Genomic DNA, 23,707 nt, shown 5'->3' on the forward strand with positions numbered 1-23,707 from the left:
CAAGTTTGTGTGTGTGTGTGTGTGTTTGAGTGCAAGTTTGTGTATTTGAGTGTGAGTTTGTGTTTGTGTGTGCATATATATTGGAGTGTGCATGTTTCTGAGCGCAAGTTTGTGTGTGTGTGTGTTTGAGTGCAAGTTTGTGTGTGTGTGTGTGTGTGTGTGTGTGTTTAAGTGCAAGTTTGTGTGTGTGTGTGTGTGTGTGTGTGTGTGTGTTTGAGTGCAAGTTTGTGTATTTGAGTGTGAGTTTGTGTTTGTGTGTGCATATATATTGGAGTGTGCATGTTTCTGAGCGCAAGTTTGTGTGTGTGTGTGTGTGTGTGTGTGTGTGTGTGTGTGTGTGTGTTTGAGTGCAACTTTGTGTGTATTTGAGTGTGAGTTTGTGTTTGTGTGTATATGGGAGTGTGCATGTTTCTGAGTGCAACTTTGTGTGTGTGTGTGTGTTTGAGTGCAACTTTGTGTGTATTTGAGTGTGAGTTTGTGTTTGTGTGTGCATATATATATGGGAGTGTGCATGTTTCTGAGCGCAAGTTTGTGTGTGTGTGTGTGTGTGCTTGAGTGCAAGTTTGTGTGTGTGTGTGTGTGTGTGCGTGTGTTTGAGTGTAAGTTTGTGTGTATTTGAGTGTGAGTTTGTGTTTGTGTGTGTATATATATGGGAGTGTGCATGTTTCTGAGCGCAAGTTTGTGTCTGCGTGTGTGTGTTTGAGTGCAAGTTTGTGTGTATTTAAGTGTGAGTTTGTGTGTATATGGGAGTGTGCATGTTTCTGAGCGCAAGTTTGTGTCTGCGTGTGTGTGTTTGAGTGCAAGTTTGTGTGTATTTGAGTGTGAGTTTGTGTGTGCATATATATTGGAGTGTGCATGTTTCTGAGCGCAAGTTTGTGTGTGTGTGTGTGTGTTTGAGTGCAAGTTTGTGTGTATTTGAGTGTGAGTTTGTGTTTGTGTGTGCATATATATTGGAGTGTGCATGTTTCTGAGCGCAAGTTTGTGTCTGCGTGTGTGTGTGTTTGAGTGCAAGTTTGTGTGTATTTGAGTGTGAGTTTGTGTTTGTGTGTGCATATATATTGGAGTGTGCATGTTTCTGAGCGCAAGTTTGTGTGTGTGTGTGTTTGAGTGCAAGTTTGTGTGTATTTAAGTGTGAGTTTGTGTTTGTGTGTATATGGGAGTGTGCATGTTTCTGAGCGCAAGTTTGTGTGTGTGTGTGTGTGTGTGTGTGTGTGTGTGTGTGTGTGTGTGTGTGTGTTTGAGTGCAAGTATGTGTGTATTTGAGTGTGAGTTTGTGTTTGTGTGTGCATATATAAATGGGAGTGTGCATGTTTCTGAGCGCAATTTTGTGTGTGTGTGTGTGTGTGTGTTTGAGTGCAAGTTTGTGTGTGTGTGTGTGTGTGTGCGTGTTTGAGTGCAAATTTGTGTGTATTTGAGTGTGAGTTTGTGTTTGTGTGTGTATATATATGGGAGTGTGCATGTTTATGAGCGCAAGTTTGTGTGTGTGTGTGTGTGTGTTTGTGCAAGTTTTTGTGTGTGTGTGTGCGTGTTTGAGTGCAACTTTGTGTGTATTTTAGTGTGAGTTTGTGTTTGTGTGTATATATATATATATGGGAGGTTGCATGTTTCTGAGTGTAAGTTTGTGTGTGTGTGTGTGTGTGTGTGTGTATATGTTCATTCATTCATTTTCTTTTCAGCCTAGTCCCTTTATTAATCAGGGGTCGCCACAGAATGGCGACTCTTAATTTTACTCTTTGGTGGATAAACATGCACCTATGAAAAAACACACAGTGAAGAATGTTAGGGCACTGTGGATTGATAATGAACTGAAGAACATAATGGCAGAAAGAGATGAAGCAAAAGGTATAGCAAATAGAACTGGGAATAAACTGGATTGGGAAGTCTATTGTAAATTGCGTAATAAAGTAGCTAAGATTAATAGGAAAAAGAAAAGGACATTTTATAAAGTAAAAGTAAGTGAAAATAAATATGATGGAAAAAAATTGTGGAATATTATTAATGAAATAATGGGTAGGAAATCAGGTCAAACTCCTTTTTTTATTGAGACAGGTGATTTATTTTTAACTAAATCATATGACATTGCAAATTATTTTAATGATTTTTTTATTAACAAAATGAACAAGCTTAGAGAAAAAATGGTAACTGATAATATTATATCAAGTGAAAAGCAAATTGAAAAAATAGTAAGTGATAACTCAGCTCTATCTTTTGAATTGAAGGAAGTAAATGTACAACAAGTGGAGCAAAAATTATCAATGATAAATATAGATAAACCATCAGGAAGGGATAACTTAGATGGTCGCCTTGTGAAATTAGTGGCCAGTTGTTTGGCGGAACCAGTCTGTCATATTTTCAATGTGAGTATTAAAGAAGGAATTTTCCCTGTAGCTTGGAAAGAAGCAAAGGTAGTTCCTTTACAGAAAAATGGAGCACTGAGTTTTAGTGGGGCTAATAGTCGACCAATAAGTTTATTACCAGTTCTTAGTAAAGTCTTTGAAACGATAGTGTCTGAACAAATTCAATTATTTTTTAAAGAAAACAATTTATTCTCTGACTTTCAGCATGCGTATCGAATAGGCCATTCAACAGGAACAGCATTAACACAAATAATTGATGATTGTTTAGTACAGCTTGATGAGAGTAATTTAGTAGGAACAGTTTTGCTCGATTTTAGCTCTGCTTTTGATGTACTGGATCATGAATTATTGCTTGAAAAATTAAGATGTTATAAATTTACTTCTCAAACTGTGCGTTGGTTTAAAAGTTATCTGACTAGTAGGAGGCAATGTGTATTCTATAATGGAAGTTACTCGGAGGTGAAAGAGTTGCAATGTGGTGTGCCTCAGGGAAGTTGTTTAGGACCATTGTTATTTTCTATTTTTACCAATGATCTTCCTCTGGTTTTATTATAGAGAATAGAGCGGCACGACTCATTTTACACTGCAATAGAAGAGTTAATATTATGAAAATGCATAAAACTTTAGGTTGGTTATTGGTGAAGGATACGGTCATTGTTTCTCTGCTGTGTTTTATAAGAAATATTTCTGTGTTAAAAGTTCCAAGTGTATTGTACAGTCAACTTTTGTATAGTAATGTTAGTCATCATTTTACACCAGGCATGCATTAAAGGGGAATTTTTTGCTTCCCATTTCGAAAACTAATGCAAAGCAACGTACCGTGATGTATAGAGGAATGAAAATATGGAATGAATTGCCGTCAGACATTACATGCTTTGTAACAAGTAAAAGGAGGTTTAAAAAATCATTTAAAAAATATTTAATGGAACAATATTAAGTGGATTGTTGATTCGGATGTTATGTATGAATTTTGTATTTTAATGTTTTTATTAGTCTTTGTTGTTGTGTATTAATGTAATTTTGTGTTATGTTCGATGGACCCCAGGAAGAATAGCCACTACCTTGGTAGTGGCTAATGGGGATCCTGATAAATAAAAAAAATGAACCGCCAACTTATCCAGCATTTGTTTTGAACAGCTGATGCCCTTCCAGCTGCAACCCATCACTGGTAAACACCCATACACTCTCATTCACTCACATGCACTACAGAAAATTTAGCCTACCCAATTCCCCTGTACCACATGACTTTGGACTTGTGGGAAAACCGGAGCACCCGGAGGAAACCCACACGAACATGGGGAGAACATGCAAACTCCACACAGATAGACCAACTGGCCCAGCCGAAGCTCAAACCAGCAACCTTCTTGCTGTGATGCCCATATATATATATATATATGCAAGTGTGTATGTGTGTGTCTGCAGTCTCCTAAGGAGTCAGATATAAAAATGTGTACACTTAAATGTGTTTGTGTGTATGTGTGTGTGTGTGTGTGTGCAGTGTGAGATGAAAGTAGCAGTATTGATCGATGTGCATCTGATAAATCTGACCTGAGAGAAACAGACTGCAGCATAAAGAGCTGATTTCCCTCTTGTGCTCCACACAATCCACTGGAGACTCAGAGAAACAGCTTCTTTACTGCAAATTACCCACTTCAGCTCTCAAACTTTCTTTTAGATCGATCTTTGTTCTGCTAACTCTCTCTCTCTCTCTCTCTCTCTCTCTCTCTCTCTCTCTCTCTCTCTATGTTAACAGTTGTTTTACAGACGCTAGGACACATTTCAAAAGTTCACCCTTAGCTGATGATCAATAAAGCGTAATTGGCATGCTGTCCAGGGAGAGAGCCCTGAGCTCGTAATATCCTCGAGTCTGGGGCTTCCTCCCGTTAGAAGGGCGAGAGGGGAGTTCGAGCTCAGGTAGGTCTCGAGAACTCCCCTGCTTGTCGCTGTGTGAGAAGTGTAAACTAAGGTTATCTTAGGTGATAATTTGGATTAGTCGATTGGCTGTGGTGTATGTTATTGGACGGTGGGAGGTAACCAGGGAGATTATCACTCGTTATTAATGCATTGAGAGTCCCGGAACTTCCAGGAGACTTGGGATGTCTGAATATCACGTGTAACAACTACTGTGAGACACGATCCATCGATAACATCCTCGTCAAAAATCCAATTCAAGATATCTACAACTGTAATTCGACTATTAGTAAATTAATTAGAGATATCTTCAAATATATTTGTAAATATCTCTAAATATGATGAATTAAAGACATCTCCAAATGTATTATGACTAGTCAAAACTCATTTAGAGATATCTGCAAATATTTTTCAATGGAAGTCAATGGAGGAATATGACTAGTCATAATATATTTGCAGATATCTCCAATCTGATTTCGTACTAGTACAATTATAACTGCAGATATCTCTAATTGTTATTCTGACTAGTGGAATTATAATTATGACTAGTCTAAATATAATTAAAGATACCTCTAAATATATTTATGGAGTCAGAACAAAGATTTAAATGTTAAAAAGGCTTGCCATAGAGAGCGCTTCTGAACAGCGCAGCAGCGATGACGTAAGCGTGCCGAGGCCTGATATGGTGTGAGTGCGGGCCGTCGGGGTAGACGGGAGGGGGGACAAGCGTGCTTTGGCCCGGTTCGAGGCAACTGTACCTAGTGTGAGTACGGCCTCATTCACACTAATTCACACACACACACACACACACACACACACACACACACACACACACACACACACACACACACACACACACACACACATACTACGACTAGTTTCGCTTATTTAACTCCCCCATATCACATGTGTTTGTACTATGGTGGAAACCGGAGCATCCGGAGGAAACCCATGCCAACATGGGGAGAACATGCAAACTCCACACAGATACACCAACTGACCCAACCGAGGCTCGAACCAGTGACCTTCTTGCTGTGAGGCCACAACACTACCCACTGCGCCACCGTGCCACAATAAATAAACAAAGAAAACTAAATCTGCTTTTAATATTGCTTACAATATTTACAAATGAATTAAATGTATGTTTTGTAAAAATGTATTTTTTTAACAGGAAAAAAGTTGGTAAATCTTATTTAATTTCTTTGTTACTGTAATATAATTGTTGAATATTTGAGCGTGTTCTTCAGCTCTGGCCTGTGTGGGTCAAACAATCACTCTTGTCTGGTTTGGGCATTTCGAGGACTGCAGGTCAAACAAAGCAGTGAAAGGAGAAGTGGACTCTGATCACTGGCTGAAGCACTCCAGTCATTCTCAGTGTGAGTGTGTGTGTGTGTGTGTGTGTGTGTGTGCGCTGCACTGCTGGACACCTGTGCTTCTGCTCGCTCCACAGGCCTCCGTCACCTTTAACCCGAGCTGATCATCTGCTCTATACACACACACACACACACACACACACACACACACACACACAAATACACACACTCAAATGTAAACATGCTGAGTCTGCGCTTCTGCAGAGCCACAGCACCTGCACATGAAGGAGATGACATCATCATCAGCCCCCTCACCCGAAGTGCTCCACACACACACACACACACACACACACACACACACACACACACACACGCACACGCACACACACACACACGCACACGCACAAGTTTTTTTTTTGAAAAGTGGGGACATTACATAGACTTCCATTCATTTTATACTGTCCAAACCGTATATTGTATTGCCCTCATCCCACCCCACTCCTAAACCCAACCATCACAGGAGTCAGTGTGCAGCTTTACTCTCTGATTAAACTCATCCTGTGGGATCTATAAGCTTTTTGAGAAATGAGGACGTCACCAATGTCCTCATATTTCACCTTTTTTTGTAATACCTGTCATACTTATGTCATTATACAGATTTGTGTCCTGACATGTCACAAAAACATGTACACACACACACACACACACACACACACACACACACACACACACACACACACACACACACACACACACACACACACTTGTTTTTGTGAATTGTGGGGACATTAGTTTCCATTGTTTCCATACAAATACCATAGTATATTTATAATTGTGCAACAGTGAGAAGGGGCACCTTCTCACAAACAGACTCTTCTGTTTGGAAAAGTTAAATCCTTTCCATGTAGATAAATACATGATGGTTTTATTCACCATGCTCTTCTTGAATCTGTTTAATCTTTTACTTTGGTGTCATGTTTTGGGAATCTCTCTGGTCAGAATAAAAACTCACTAAATCCAATAGGTAAGTGAGTTAAGTTAAGCCTGGTTTATACTTCTGCGTCAAGTCACCGGCGTAACCCACGGCGCATGTAGCTGTGCATTTATACTTCTGCTGCTGTCTCTGTTGGTCTGCATTAACACTTCCGAAACGCTAGTGGGCAGTGAGGTGTAAATGTTCCTCTGTGTCGAGTTTCTTCACTGGTGTTTTGTTTTTTCTCAATACTTCCGGGATGTATAAGTGGCTCAAACTCGCTCATTTCGAGGCAGGAACCGGCGGACGTGCAACAACTTTAACTATGAGGTAAACACAAAACAAAACTTTCCATCCAGAGCTCCTTCACAGGACTCCACACTTCTTTGTGTGGCACTGTTATGAAATGAGGAATCTTTGACTGTAAACCAAATCTACCTTCGGGTATAAATAAAGTAACCTAACCTATTGTATTTCTACTGTACAAACTGTATTTTCTATTGCTCTAGCTCCCACCCACCCCTAAACCCCGACCCTCACAGGAAGCTGGACAGTTTAACTCTCTGAATAAACTCATTCTGTGTGATCTATACGCTTTAAGGGAAACAATCATCAGCAATGTCCTCATAATTCACCTCCTACATTTAGTCAATTAGCAGATGTCCTCATAATTCCCACCTACTTGTAATACTGGTCATACCTTTGTCAGTATATACAGATCTGTGTTCTGATATGTCACAACAACACATACACAAACTCACTCATAGAGTACAGACATGTGCAGACACATACATACACACACTGATGATAATGTCCACACCAAGTGTGCCGCAAGCCTACGTTTGAGTGAAGGTCTTGGCCGTTAGATCGCCCCCTGGGGGCTGGCTGCAGTACAAGTCATAAAGCCCGCCTCCTCCGTGTTAATGAAGGAGACTTGAGCCCAAATAAAAAAAAATATTACACTTGCAATAAAATGTCCCGAAAGATAGTTCTGGTCGATTAAGGCACTGGTTATTGTGCTGAAATAGGTGCAGATCTTCATTTTTGTAAACAGTTTGTTTTTAGCAGTAATTTAATGCTGGGCGTGTCATCGTGATTGACAGCTGTGATTGACAGTTTCTCAAAGCAGCGCGTCTGAGCTTCGGCAGGAGACTGAAGTAGACTGAAATGTTATTATTCGATTTCTGTGTTATTTTACCATGACAAAATGAGTTCAGCAGTAAACTATAGTTTCTGACATACATGATCCTGGTGGAACACTGTTTATTCGCTAAGTTCAGGGCTTTTTTCGGGCTTTATTAGTTTGCTGATACACGCCTAGCCACCCAGATAGCAAAACACAGTTCCGGCTAGATTCTCGCCTGCCGGAGACTTATCTCTTAGAGCTCAGACTGACTAATGTTACCTCTGCTGGACCTACTCCGGATGCCTGGACTCACTACCCAATTCCAGCCCGAGTCAATCGAGCCAGATGCGGCGGCCGAGCGAGCCGGCGCTGCCGCATGCGAGCCGGAATCAGCCCGCGACGCCGCGAGTAAGTTATGCGCTGCGGCCTGGAGCTGGCGAGATTGAATATATAAAACCCTCATATTTGTTAACGTTATTACATCCATTTGTGTTGCTATGACAGCAAACGCATGCTGAGAAGTTCGGGGGGCGTGGTTGATTTTACATAAAGCGTTTGATTGGAAGCTTGACTCAGCTCATTTTCGCGGCTCCTCCTCTGGCTCCATCAGACAATCCTTCTGCGCATGTCTGGCTCCAATTTCAGCAGTCTTTTGCGACAGTTTGTGCCCGTCAAGCAGGCGTTTTGCCCTCAAGGCGTTCAATGGGAAAAAGGGCTGTCGCGTCGTCCATATTTTTTACAGTCATTGGTCCACACACCTGCTCTCAGTGGTGTAAATGAGCCTCTGAAGGGTTTAGCAGGTCTCCTCTAATGACGGCCTTACAGTGGAGTAAACAGAACACAAACTCCTCAGTGTTTATAAAGCTTCACATCTACACGACAATGACTTCAAAATGATCTGAGTTTACACATGTCCACAAAGATGCCCAAGATCTGTGTGTGTGTGTGTGTGTGTGTGTGTGTATGTCTGCATAAGTTTGTACTCTGTGTGTGTGCAGGTGTCCATGCATGTGTTTGTCTAAATATGTTTGTGTGTGTGTGTGTGTGTGTGTGAGATCTGGGCCTCTGCAGGCTCTTCACACACCGGTGTGTTCTCGACCCCCCGCTGCTCGAACCCTCAGACGCAAAAGAGACGCTTCAGGTGTCCTTTGTCTGGAGGCCCAGGAGGTCTGGAGACGGACACACACACACACACTCACACAAAATACACACACACATTCCTACACACAGACGATCAGACAGATGATGTCAGTGTGTTCGATGACAACACGTCTGGACAGAAGATGAACAAACATGTTCATCCATCCAAAACATGAACACACACACACGCGCGCACACACGCGCGCACGCACACACACACACACGCAGAGAAAGATAATGACTTTAGACTAACTCCCAAAATGTGCAAAATCACACAGACAGACACACACACACACACACACACACACACACACACACACACACACACATTAAAATATACACATTGACAATATATAAAATGACAAACACACAAATTTACTGAAGCAACAAAATAAAATATGTCATTTCCACATTAAAAAATACATATATTATTAATAAATATATAAATTAAATTGACTTTTTAATTAATGAATTTGTACATCAAAACTCCTGGAGGGCCGCAGCTCTGCACAGTTTAGACCCTGTTTACGCTAATACGTTTTACTTTTAAAAAGGCATTTTAGAATGAAAATCACGTGATCACACACACACACACACACACACTCCGTCATGTGCTGCAGCGTATGCGGATGTCTGAGCTTCAGGCAGTCAGCGGGTGCTCTGAGCACAGCTCCCCAGGCGAGAGCAGTGCACGTCGGACAGTTCACCAAGGATGTACCGCTGGACCTCATCTCACTATATTTGTTAACCGTGATATTTAATTCATCTTCATGTATGAAGACTTGCGTTGAATTCAAACTAAAACATTGTGTATGTACAAAGCTGTAAATGTAAGTACACAGTAAAGAATTCAGATGTATGAAACACTGTCCCACGCATATCGTCTTTGTGCATCTGAATGAACGTGAAATCGAGCACATGTGCACGAGCGCAAAACCCCTCTCTGCCTCCTCCCCCGTATGAATATGCTAATGACTCTACTTTGGCAAAACCAAATGAAAAAGCAATGGCAAAAGCAAGCAAGAAGAGAAACAATTCAACAAAATGTGAATTGGAAGTGTTCCTATCAAAGGTAGACCAGAGAAAAACGGTGTTATTTGCAAATTTGCCGCAACCCATCTCTGGGAAACATCCACACACACACTCATACACTAAAGGACAATTTAGCCTACCCAATTCACCTGTACTGCATGTGTTTGGACTGTGGGGGAAACCGGAGCACCCGGAGGAAACCCACACGAAGGCAGGGAGAAAATGCAAACTCCACACAGAAACGCCAACTGAGCTGAGGTTCGAACCAGCGACCTTCTTGCTGTAAGGCGACAGCACTACCTACTGCGCCACTGCCTCGCCTATTTGCACATTTATTGAATGGAAATGTTTCTGTTTCATGTATGCAAATTCGTCCTCAGATGACGCCTTTATAGCAATGTTTGCGCAGTCGATCGCTCAGATTACATTGGGAAAACCGGCGATTGCTGCAAATTGAGCTTTAATGTTTGGCTGGTCAACTGCATGGTATGCAAACCTTATATACCTGCTAGACATGCAGATGATCCCGTCCCATACAGCTTCCATTGCAAGGCTCAAAGACACTTTGTAGTGTGCAGTTTAAAGGGCCATGAAACCCCCTCGTTTCAGCAGGGTGTTTTCACACCTCTACTTTGGAAAAAGTCAGTAAAGTGGGCGTGTCCAGCTCTGTTTAGGGGGGAGTGTCGGAGGAAGAAAAGAGGCATGGTGTGGGAGTGTCTATTTGGGCGCGCTGAATTTCAGAGTCAAAACACACACCCACACACAGAGGGGAGAAAGTGACTGTGTTTACATGGACATCTGTGGTCGAATTATTTGCCAAATTATTAAATGTTGGACTTTAACTGCAGTTTGGCTCTTTCATTCAGGGAATTCATTCATGCCCCTCGCGACAAACGTGATACTTGATTGGAGGATCTGCTCTAAGCGTGTATTTTTCATGCAATGTTTGATACCGCACGGCGAATGAGAGAAAAAAAAACCTCAGCATTTCCCAGAAACTTAGATGCACACGGCAGGTAGTGTTAGAAAGCCGCGTGTGTTATTCCGGTCACTAAATGCGGTGAAAGTCTTACACGAGGTTAAAGTTTGGTTGTGGTGCTAACATGTTTACACTCGGTGCAATAGTTAACTTAGTTCGATACGAACAAACTGAATAAACAAAGAGCACTGTTCGCTCACTTACCAAATCTGTAGAGACAGGACAATCACCAGCAACTAGAGCCGCGTCTTTATTAAGAGGAGACTACAAGCGAATCCGGATCTCAGCGTTTGCAGATGAGAACAGCTCTCAGGTAAACAATAATCCTCCTTAGACACATAAGTTATTGTTGTCGAGCGTCGCGTACACTGTTAATCCACACGTGACTCCAGCTGCGCTCTCACAGAGAGAAAATGAAAACAAAACTTCACTGCAGCAAACTATAAAAGCAACACTTCACGCTTGTTTTGCCAACACAACGTGGCGTCTCTGTCGTCTAAACACTGTGACAGTAATGAATATTAATGAAGTGGCACAATAGAGCGCGCTGATTGGTTTGAACCAAGCTTTACTCATGCATTAATGCAGCACACTGTAAGACGTAATAAGACACACTCTGGCACAGACGTCCAGTCTGCACGCTGGAATACACGCTATTATGTCATGGCCGTGACGCAGCTTCAAAAATTCGTTTCAAACCGGAAGTACGAATTTGCTTGAAATAACGCAAAAACAACCAATTTACACTTTTTAGTGAAATATAGGTGTCCTAATAGTGTTTATAGCAGTGTGGGACACATATACCACTGTCAACAGCTCAACACATGTGTTCTGGTGTTTCATGACCCTTTAACATAAATGCCTCTAGGAGTCGCCAATGGAAATAAAACAAACACACACAAGAAATGAACGTACGCCAGCCACGAAGTTGGCGTGGACCAACACAACCAACACACAAAATGGAGACATCTGAAAATGAAGGCGGGGCTGCCAACATTCTCCATCTGATTGGGGCTTTTCCTGAATATTAAGTAGCCTAACACACACAAAAAGCACAATAAATTTATACATTATAGGAAATAAAGAGAAGCGATCAGTCAATATACAGAATGTTCATGGTTACATTAATTATTTGCACTCAGCCACGTTACCTGTGAACAAGTAATCGATTCAAAGGACCAAAGTCAGGGAATATGTCGTTAGATAAAGACAACAAGATGAATTAAATATCACGTTTAGCAAATATAGTGAGATTAGATCCAGCAGGAGATGCTTGATGAGCAGTCCGACCAGCACAGCTCTCATCTGGGTAGAAATGCTGCAGCGCTTGCCTGAGGCCCCGTTTACACTAGTGGGTTTTAGTTTTAAAACGGCGTTTTAGAATGAAAACGATCCGCGTCCACACTCGCGTTTCACCCAGCGTTTCTGAACAGCTCTCCGTCCACACCGAAACGCTGAAAACGCACATCACGTGACCACACACACACTCTCGGGCAAGCGCTGCAGCTCATCTACCCAGATGAGAGCTCTGCTAGTCTGACTTCTCATCAAGCATCTCCCGCTGGATCTAATCTCACTATATTTATTAAACGGGATATTTCATTTATCTTGTTGTCTTCATCTAATGACATATTCCCTGACTTTGGGCATTGAAATCTATTACTTGTTCTCAGGTAACGTGTTTTGGCTGAGCGCAAAGATAAGTTAATGATTAATGTAACCACGTAGACTATTCTGTATATTGACTGATCGCTTGCCTTTATTTCCTATAATGTATAAACTTATTGTATGTTATACTTTTATAATGGCCATTATCGATTATTAAAACTGATATTCAGCAAAAGAGAGGGTGTGTTTCGTATTTTCACTGAAATTGAAAGGAGGCAGTTGTTATCAGCTCTGTTTTGTTATAAATATCCACACAGTGAAGATGACGCTCATATATGCAGCACGACGCCTCAACATTTCTGCTGTCTAAGTTGCTAATATTAAAATGAAAATAGGCAGTTCCTTAAATCATGTTTACATTTTATTGTTGTAAAAGTGAAACATCGTAGGCAGGGTGATGTGAATGAAGTTATAAAGTACACTGTTCCCTTTGAAGATTTGCCCGTGTCCTCGGTATAGTCTGTTGTCCATATCAAACTGAGAAGAAGAGACTGCAGCCTTGATCAAACTTGCGAAGTCTGAACTTACAAGGAGAAAATGCAGGACTGAACTGTGTGTGTTAGGCTACTTAATATTCAGGAAAAGCCCCAATCAGAGAGGCGAATGTCTGCAGCCCCGCCTCCGTTGTCAGATGTCTCCGTCTTTCCCCATCCACACTGAGACGGAGCAGCAGCGTTTCAGAATGAAAACGGCCTCTCCAGCGTTTTCGCAACGCTCCGTTTTCGGCGCTCGAGAACTCCGGCGTAGTGTGGACGGATGGCGTAACCGTAGCAAAACTTATGCGTTTTCAAACTAAAACGCACTAGTGTAAACGGGTCCTAAGTGTGTGTGTGTGGTCACATGATGTGCGTTTTCAGCATTTTGGTGTGGACGGAGAGCAGTTCAGAAACGCTGGGTGAAACGCGAGTGTGGACGCGGATCGTTTTCATTCTAAAACGCCGTTTTAAAACTAAAATGCACTAGTCTAAACGGAGCCTCAGTCTCCAGTAAAAGTGTCTTCATGTCTGACTCTGCAGAGGTTTTGTTTGATCCTCATTTCTGTCCTGTTTTTTTTCTCATTTCTCATGCAATAATATGATTTAAGACTAATTAAATCATAGTTGATTAAGAAGAATCCTGTCAAACTTTCAAATATTTTCTAAGTGGGGCTATGCAGTGGTTAGCACTGTGTCCTCAAAGCAAGAATGTTGCTGGTTCGAGTCCCGGCTGGGTCAGTTGCTGTTTCTGTGTGGAGTTTGCATGTTCTCCTCGTGTTGGTGCGGGTTTCATCCGGGTGCTCCTGGTTCCCCCAGTCCAAACACATGCGCTATACTCGCTTGTTAAGTGTGACGTCACGCGGAGCACCTTCGGGTCCAAGCGCTCTGTTCAACTGAATGAGGAGACTCATGAAATGGTAAAAATAAACATTTACAAAGCGATTTAATACTTTTGAAAATCACGATGGCAGTATATATGTCCATGCCTAACATCCGATGGCCAGAAAGTGATTCATTGTTTTATAAATTGTTAAATTTTTGGTATTTGTTATGCAGCAAGCCCAGAGATGGTTGTGTACACTATGACTTTATGTAAAATTAACTTTAATGTGTGATAGGAATAAAACGTGATCATAAACTAATGATTTCTCCACTCAAATGAATGGCGGCTTGGACCCGGAAACAGTATACATACGTCACAAACACATCACCACTTAACAAGCGAATAGGGGAACTGATCAACTAAACTGTCAGTAGTGCATGAGTGTAAATGAGTGTGTATGCATGTTTCCCGGTGATGGGTTGCAGCTGTGTAAAACATATGCTGGAATAGTTGGCGGTTCATTCCGCTGTGGCAACATCTGATAAATAAAGAACTAAGCCAAAGGAAAATGAATGAATGAATGAATTATTAGTCCACTTGAGATTTCTTTTTCAATTGTCTACAGAACAAAACACTGTTATCCAATAATGAATATAGAAATAAGAAATTATTTATTAGAAATGAGGTATTGAAAATATTATGTTTAGAAATAACTAACAACATAAACGAAACAAACGAACAGACAGACAAAGAAAGACTAAAACGTGCCGTAATGTTAACTTGACAGACAGTCTTATCTTTCGTTGACGAACTTAGCTTTGTTTGTTTGTTTTGATTATGTTGTTAGCCGCCTGGATGGACCACTCATCTGCTTATTGGCCTTTTCTCTGCATTTGCCTGCATGTTATTGTTTGCTCCTGATTGTGATCATTGCCTGCCTGACCATTCTCTTTATAATAAATCCTGCATTTGGATCCTCACTCCGTTGTCAGAATCTCCTGTGATAATAGACCATAAACGGATCCAGCAGGAATCAAGATCATGCGTCTCTGTCGGAGTGAACAATCTGTGGAGGAATACGGAGACAACACCACTCGCAATCATAACATTAACAGAGATCATTCAACATTTTTAAACATAATATTTTCAATAACTAGTTGATTTTGTTTTTGATGACAGTGCATACTATTTTACTAGATATACTATAAGGTACTCAGCTTAAAGTCTAGTTCACACTACAGGATTTTAAACATCAGCAGATCGCTGTGCCGTTCACACTACATGACTTTGTGTCTTTTAATCTCTGAGGTGTTCACACTACGCAACACTCTGTGTATGATCCACAAGAGAGGGGTCACACACTACATGATCTGACAACAACTCATTCCCCATCAGTTCATTCAAGCTACCAAACCACAGCCAATGAAAATTTGAGGGAGGAGTCGTCAGAAAAAGCTGAACACTATTGGCTGCTTGTGTGCTGATGACATCACTGACAGAGTTTCAAGCTTTGGAGGAAGCATTTAAAAACATCGTCAATCAGCTGATTTACCAGCGCATTAATCACTCATCTGCAGGTTCCAGTGGATAGATACACAGAGAGGTTTTAATTTTTGTAATTGTATAACTCTTTGAAATAAAACTAACATATTTATAACACCCTGCCGCTTTCTAACTATCAGTGTATTTCTTTCTGACATTGTCATTTTTTTTTTATTACAAAACAGTAAAGAACTGAGCATTTCTGCCTTAAATTACCATATTGGTTAAAATGACTGCATGCATGTCTGATACTTTTCACTCTGACTTTTTTTATACAGATACAGTAATGCGGAAATGGAGTGTGTTGCAAGAAGCGGGGATCAAAAAGAGCTGTAAATGATCGAACCTAAAGTGGGTGTTGTCGCCGCGCGCGTACTGAATAGCGTTTTTGTCGCGCGCGTTCTGATCAGCTGTGTTGTCGCGCGCGTTCTGATCAGCTGTGTTGTCGCGCGCGTTCTGATCAGCTGTGTTGTTGCGCGCGTTCTGATTAGCTGTGTTGTCGCGCGCGTTCTGATCAGCTGTGTTGTTGCGCGCGTTCTGATTAGCTGTGTTGTTGCGCGCGTTCTGATCAGCTGTGTTGTCGCGCGCGTTCTGATCAGCTGTGTTGTTGCGCGCGTTCTGATCAGCTGTGTTGTTGCGCGCGTTCTGATTAGCTGTGTTGTCGCGTGCGTTCTGATCAGCTGTGTTGTTGCGCGCGTTCTGATTAGCTGTGTTGTCGCGCGCGTTCTGATCAGCTGTGTTGTCGCGCGCGTTCTGATCAGCTGTGTTGTTGCGCGCGTTCTGATTAGCTGTGTTGTTGCGCGCGTTCTGATTAGCTGTGTTGTCGCGCGCGTTCTGATCAGCTGTGTTGTTGCGCGCGTTCTGATTAGCTGTGTTGTTGCGCGCGTTCTGATTAGCTGTGTTGTCGCGTGCGTTCTGATCAGCTGTGTTGTTGCGCGCGTTCTGATTAGCTGTGTTGTTGCGCGCGTTCTGATTAGCTGTGTTGTCGCGTGCGTTCTGATCAGCTGTGTTGTTGCGCGCGTTCTGATTAGCTGTGTTGTCGCGCCCGTACTGAATAGCGTTGTTGTCGCGCGCGTTCTGATCATCTGTGTTGTCGCGCGCGGAGAGGGGGGGTTGAGCACGCATACTCAAGAGCGGTGTTGTCGCGCGCCTACTGGAGGGCGGGACGGAGGGTATGTCGCGTCGCGGGGGCACTTTTGATCATTTTGGAAGGGAACTTTCTATCCAAGACTAAAAAGGGCATGTGCACTGCACAGGTTGAGCACTGTGTGTGCACGTGCCTGCAAGTTGGGAAACACGACTAATAACAGTCATGGGGACTGCAGAAACACAGCACACTGTTCAGATTGATGCAGACATGAGATCTCTATCTCACTCATGGCTTGTCCTCTCAAGTGGGGGAAAGACAATGCACAACGTTACCCACTGCTGTCAACCTGGGCCAAGTCATATCTCTCTGTCCCAGAAACCTCAGTCCCAAATGAGAGGGTTTTTTTCTGTTGCAGGGGACATTGTAAATACCCAGAGATACCAGCTTTCACCAGATTATATTTATATGATAATTTTCCTTAAAACCCATCTCTATCTAAGTGAGTGAGTGATTAAATGTTGAATGTGATGAGTTTTCAACAATACTAAATTGACACTTTATTTTTTTACATGGTTTAATATTTTTTTGTTATTAAAATTGAAGTTCCTGTTTCAAAGCTTACAGATAGATGGCTAATTTGTATGTCATTGACACTTTTGGCACTTTTTTGGAGTATTTTCATAAGTTTTGTTTTTCCTGTAAATGATTCAATAAATACCGTACCGTGACATTCATACCGAGGTATTACCGTACCGTGAAATTCTGATACCGTTACATCCCTAGTAGATGTTGATCATTAAAAATACAGACATATTACCTCTATAAATTAATGAAATACGGTAATTTAACGTAAAAATGAAAAATTACTTTTACGGTTTGTACCGTGTTTTTAACGGTAAAGTACTGGCAACCACAGCTGCCGTTTTTTTACTGTAAATTTTACGGATTTATTTTTTACAGTGTAGTCTAAAATGATGTGCTGTCATCACGGCAAAGAGAAGAGAAATCAGATATTAGAAATGAGTTAAAAGATTATGATTGGAAATGTGTTCTCTCGGTTTTAAAACTCCTCTCTGTTAAACAGCACTTGGGAATTATTAGAAAAATAAAACATGTGGCCAGATGTCGAATAGTTGAGCGTTCATTAAATCTGTGAGCTCTGAATGTGGATCTGCTGGTCATGTGTGCTGTTTGTTTGTTTGTCCAGTGTAAAGTGCCGCCCGCTGACCTTGTAAAAGAAAACCCATCTAATATTAATGCAGAAACTCGAGCCGCTGCTTTTGTTTGGGCCGTTTAAAAGCTCCAGGCCTCATAAATTATGCTCAGTCTGTTTCTCTGCCGGACTGTGGAGATTCAGCCAGATTTACATCAGCATTTCTGACTGACTGACTGACACACATCAATCTGGAATTAGTTGCTATTAACTCTTCTATTAAATTTAAACTCTTTACCTTTATATTTTTGTTCCCAGTTTCTGTTTCTTTTCTCAACACATTTCTTAACAGAATTTGTTACACATAACAGATTTAATAACTCATCTTTAAGATTTAATTTCTCTTTGCCATGATGACAGCACATAATATAAGACTAGATGTTCTTCAGGACACTAGTGTTCAGCTTAAAGTGACATGTAAAGGCTGTGACATGTAATTAGGGTAAAGTTAGGGTTTTTAGGCAAGTCATTGTCTAACAGTGGTTTGTTCATGAGACAATCCAACACTAATATTGCTGAAGGGGTGAATAATATTGACCTTAAAATGGTGTTTAAAACAATCAAAAACTGCTTTTATTCTAGCTGAAATAAAACAAACAAGACTTTCTCCAGAAGAACAAATATTAAAGGTAATACTGTGAGCAATTCCTGAATCTGTTCAACATCATTTGGGAAATAAACAATAAATATTGCACAGTAAGGCGAATAATTCTGACATCAACTAATCATATCTCATGAATATCTCCTACTGCTCTTCTGTAGCTCCGAGTATACAGCAATGAAGAAATAACATCAGATCATTTCCATATATACGTATACACAGATAAAGATGAAACTTAATTGAAGTGATATTAAATCAAAATAGTTTTAAGGAAATATACTAAATAATAATTAACATATATTATAATAAAAATAATATCGCCAACAATTATTTTATTGAATGCATAAATACTGTATATATTTGCTTGTTTTAAGGAAAAACTCTTAATTTTGATTCTGAAAGCAAGACAGAATTTGTTTGCGTTGTCTAGAAAATGCTTCTTAATTTAAGAGTTATTTTAAGTTAAGAGTTCATTTAAGAGATATTTGGGCTAGAAATAAGACAAAAACTAAGATTTTTTTTTTTTTTTTTTGCAGTGTTATAATGATTTTAATAATACAGTACTATTGCACAGTCATATTTAAAACAATATAAAATTATAAACATTAAATTATTTTAATAAACAAATAATAGCAATAATATTAACAATATGTATAATTTTTAATTATTTAATTGAAGAGATATAAATATTTGCTTGTTTTAAGGAGAAACTCAATTTTGACACTATTTCTGGAAACAAATAAATTGTCAATTATTTATTTATTTATTTATTTATTTAATATTAATAATAATGACAATGTTTTTGTTACTTGTACTTTATTTATATATTTTTATTCTTTATTTTAGGTACAGTTATAATATAATTACTTTAGTTTAATAATATTTGTTATTATTTGAATTAAATTGTATACATATTTTATTGAAGCCATGCTTATTTTTTATTGTTATTATTATTATTATTATTATTATTATTATTATTATTATTATTATCATTATTATTAAATGCAATCATGTATTAAAAGTAAAAGAGATATACTTTAGGATGCAAAATGTAAGATTCTGCATAGATGAGACTGAAAACTAAATTGCACCATAAAATAAAAATGTTTATTAATTATGCTAGTTTAGTCTTTAATAATCACAAATTAAAAAACGAAATCAATTAAATTTGCTACACCCTACATCAATTAAGTTTGTTTTCTAACTTTTATTCTTAATCAGGCCCTGATTATAGCTATGTAATAATGATAACAATTGTATTATTATTATTATTATTAATAATAATAATAATAATAATATATTTTTTTTATGATGCACTTTTCCTAAACTCAAAGCGTTACAAGATATACAACCACAAGTAAAAATGTAGCGAATTAAAAGCTTGCATAAAATCCCAGTAAAAACCCGAAAGTCACACAGCAATAATCAATAAAACAATAAAAAAAACTGTAAAAAAGCTAAATGTTACAAATAGCTTAAAAGTGACAGTGATAGTCACAAATTCCTGCATGTCAAGGAAATCTTAATTATTTCTATATTTGTGATATTCAAGACTATATTTTGGTGTAATTTGCCAGTTAAATGTTTGCCCTGCATGCTGTAAGTGTAAAATACAAATATACTGACACTAGAGGGCGCTACTCCTCTATTTCCTGGCTCATGTCTGTTTATGTCAGTATTTCTAGATTCTTCTTTGCTCGTGTGTTTCTTCACTAGCTGTGGTGAATGTTGATGCAAGAAAGTGTTTTATAGAGTAACATTGCAAGCTTTTAAGGAGAATTTAAGAATAAACCAAACCACCAGGTGACATTTTTAGTCACATTTGTATTCATACAATTGCATTTCTCTACTCAACACATTTATTTTTTATTATTATTCTAATTTTTATTTGTATATATATATATATATATATATATATATATATATATATATATATATATATATATATATATATATATATATATATATATATATATAATATATATATATATATATATATATATATATATATATATATATAAACATAGCTTTGATTTATGGGTAAGCTATATTTTATGGGACTCTCTTATATACAGAAGAAATTACTGTATCCTGAAAAAATGCTTGGTTGCATTAACTTAACATTGGGTCAAATATGGACAAACCGAATGTTGGGGTTTTTGAAACCAATTTGACACAAAACTGGAAAGTGAATATCAAAAATAAATAAATTCATTCATTCATTCATTCATTCATTCATTCATTCATTCATTTTACAACAACCCAGCACTTTAGTGTAGTAAATTAATTATCAAATTACACCATTCATTCATTTTATTTTTAATTAGGCATATTTGCCAGAAATTACTACAAAATTAGCTTTCAAAAATCATTAATTCATTTATTAATTCACTCATTCATCTAGTCAATTTTAGAAAAAAAAACTTATTTGCAAGAATTTACCAAGAAGTTATAAAAAATCGATCTTCCATTCAATTCATCTCATTCTTTTTATTTTATAAAAATATGCAAATCGCAAGAAGATTACAAAAGATTTTCAAAAATCATTCATTCATTCAATCAATTATTCATTCAATCAATTATTCATTCATTCATTCATTCATTTATTCATTCATTCATTCATTCATTCATTCATTCATTCATTCATTCAATTCATTTTACAACCCAGCATTTTTAGTGAAGTAAATTAGCAATCAAATTTCAATCTTTCTGTCTTTTGTTCATTCATTCATTCATTCATTCATTCATTCATTCATTCATTCATTCATTCATTCATTCATTCATTCATTCAATCATTTAATTCATTTTAAGTAAATAAGCAATCAAATATCAATATTTTTGTCTTTCGTTCATTCATTCATTCATTCATTCATTCATTTCACAGATTTTTATTTTATAATTTGTAATTGTACATGATTGCAAGAAATCAGTAAATTAGTAATCAAAACTCTTTCATTTACACATTCTTTCAACTCATTTTATTTGAAAACATGCGTATTTGTTTTAAATACACATATTTGCAAGATATCAGTATGAAATTAATAATCCAAAATCAATCTTTGTCCATTCATTTATTAAAAATTTTGTACTGCTTTTTATCTTTAAACAAACATATTTGCACGTAATTACTGAGAAATTAGATACCAAGATTCAATCAATCAATCAATCAATCAATCAATCAATCAATCAATCAATCAATCAATCATAATTCAGATATTTTTTTATTTTTAAATATACGTATTTGCAAGAAATTACACAATTAGTCATCAAAATCATTGATTAATTTGTGAAATGACTGAATGAATCAATTCATTCATTCATTCATCCATTAAATTCATTTTACAACCCAGCATTTTTAGTGTAGTAAATAGCTACCAAATATCATTCATTCATTCATTCATTCATTCATTCATTCATTCATTCATTCATTCATTCATTCATTCAATTATTCATTCATTCATTCATTCATTTTGTTCTTTTTATTTTTAAATACACATATTTGCAAGAAATTACATCAAAATTAATTAATAAATTCATTCATTCATTCATTTAGTTTTTTTATTTTTAAATATACATATTTGCAAGAAATTATTTATCAAAAATCATTCATTCATTCATTCATTCATTCATTCATTCATTCATTCATTCATTCATTCATTCATTCATTCAATTCTTTGGCTATGACTAGGCATAGTTTATTAATCAGTGATCAGCATATGGAAATGGACACAGCCTGTGAGCTTCAGACACAGCCTGTGAGATTCAGTTTCCTTATTCTCATGCAAATTACAAAAATGTAAAACCCCAGAGAAAAACAGGCTAATCAGAACACAACTTAGACTGTTACTTACAGGCCACGCCCTCATCATTTGCATATACTTTAGGTCTCGTTCTTCATCACCCAGACCTGACAAGCAGCAGCATTATTAGCCAAAACACAGGCTGATATGTTGATCACTAATATGCACACCCCGGGCTGTGTTTTTAGATTACAACAATGAGTAATTCCCCCGCTATTTTTGAAGGGTATATCAAGGTTAATATTAACCTTCTATGTATGTGTCACAGCCAGGCCAGGTTCTCCCCTCACTCCATCACCACAGTCACCACGATCACAGTCACCTGAGATCTAATCAGTCACGCATCTGCACGTCATTCCCGCTCATCACTCCAGCACTATTAACAGCATCCCTCACTCATTAGCCGCATTTCCACTATCAGGCCAGCGCGAGGCAGGGCTTATATCGGGCCAGGCCAGGCCAATCGCCCGGGAGGTTGAGCAGTGAGGCCGAAATCATGTCGCGTTTCCACTGTGGGGCTAGTAGCTCGCAACGCGTCACGCAAACCCCGCCCCCAGAACAACCCCCGAATCGAACATCACTCAAACCGCCCAGTTCAGCGGGAATCAGGCAGATAAAGCACACCATCACCAAACCATTCAAATTATGACAACCAAAACAAACAAATGACACGTTACTGTACAGCAGTACGACGCATGTCTACACGCACATTGCCACTAACAGAGGAACCCAGCGCAGGGAGCGCACCCATCCATAATATAAAACCACGTATATAAAATTCTCCGTTAATAACTCGATGTAAAATGTATTTTATAACATCCTCTAGACAGAATCTGTCCAACATTCATCCCAAATGCTCCGGAGAGAACTGAAACATGATTTTTTTTCCCCTATAGGCTTTATGACACTTAATAGATGATTCCCTTTATTTAAAGATGTTGCTCATTATATCTTAAGTAAAGGAAAGTGTTCAGTATTTCAGCACATAAGAGCAGCACGCAATAAAATACAGCCTATATTTCGTTGCGCTCAGCAGCTTTTCACTAATAAAGCTCTTTATGTAAGCTCTTTAAGTTTCCTTTTTTAATTTTATAATGTATAAAATATAAAAACACATTTTGAACTTGCAGTTTTCCCCGATGCGTCTGTAAAGTGCTGCCCAGCTGGAAGACAGAAAAGAAAGGTCGCCTAGTTTCTGCGTTCACTCACCCCGAAAATGCTCTGCTTGCATGATTTGATTAATTTCATCGTATCCAAATACTTTATAAATAATATTTAAAACATTCTCTGGTGTTTATTGTTTTTAGAAAATGTCGAAAATATCTGAACATTTTTTTTCAGAGAGGCTTTTGGAAATTGAAAGTTTAATGGCTTTAAAACAGTTTGATATAGTACCTAATTGTTACAGCTATAGCTTTCTTTAGTTTTATGTTGGTTTATTTATTTAATGTGATTTTAATATATCTGATATTTGTAATTCTTTACAGTTTTTCAATATAGGGCTATTTTATCTAGATATGACACAATTGTTTTGGGCCTACAAAAGTGGACAAGAAATTTGTAAAGTTTAATATCTTACTGTTGTATTCATATAGTGGTTTATCACCAAAAGAAATAAAAACAATAAAAATAAAAGACAAAAGCCGCTCTCAGCATCAACTGA

At 38.4% G+C, this 23,707-nt stretch overlaps 1 protein-coding gene across 1 annotated transcript in view; it reads left to right on the forward strand.

Moving 5' to 3' along the window:
• LOC101883444 (uncharacterized) overlaps window positions 1-23,707 on the forward strand; it is a 108,150-nt gene that overhangs the window by 32,609 nt on the left and 51,834 nt on the right. The window contains exon 3 of the mRNA XM_073927965.1: window positions 5,577-5,644. The gene's annotated coding sequence lies outside the window, so the exon portion shown is untranslated. The remainder of the gene's footprint in view (window positions 1-5,576; window positions 5,645-23,707) is intronic.

The sequence above is a fragment of the Danio rerio genome, chromosome 17, assembly GCF_049306965.1.
Source record: "Danio rerio strain Tuebingen ecotype United States chromosome 17, GRCz12tu, whole genome shotgun sequence".
Classification (NCBI taxonomy): domain Eukaryota; kingdom Metazoa; phylum Chordata; class Actinopteri; order Cypriniformes; family Danionidae; genus Danio; species Danio rerio.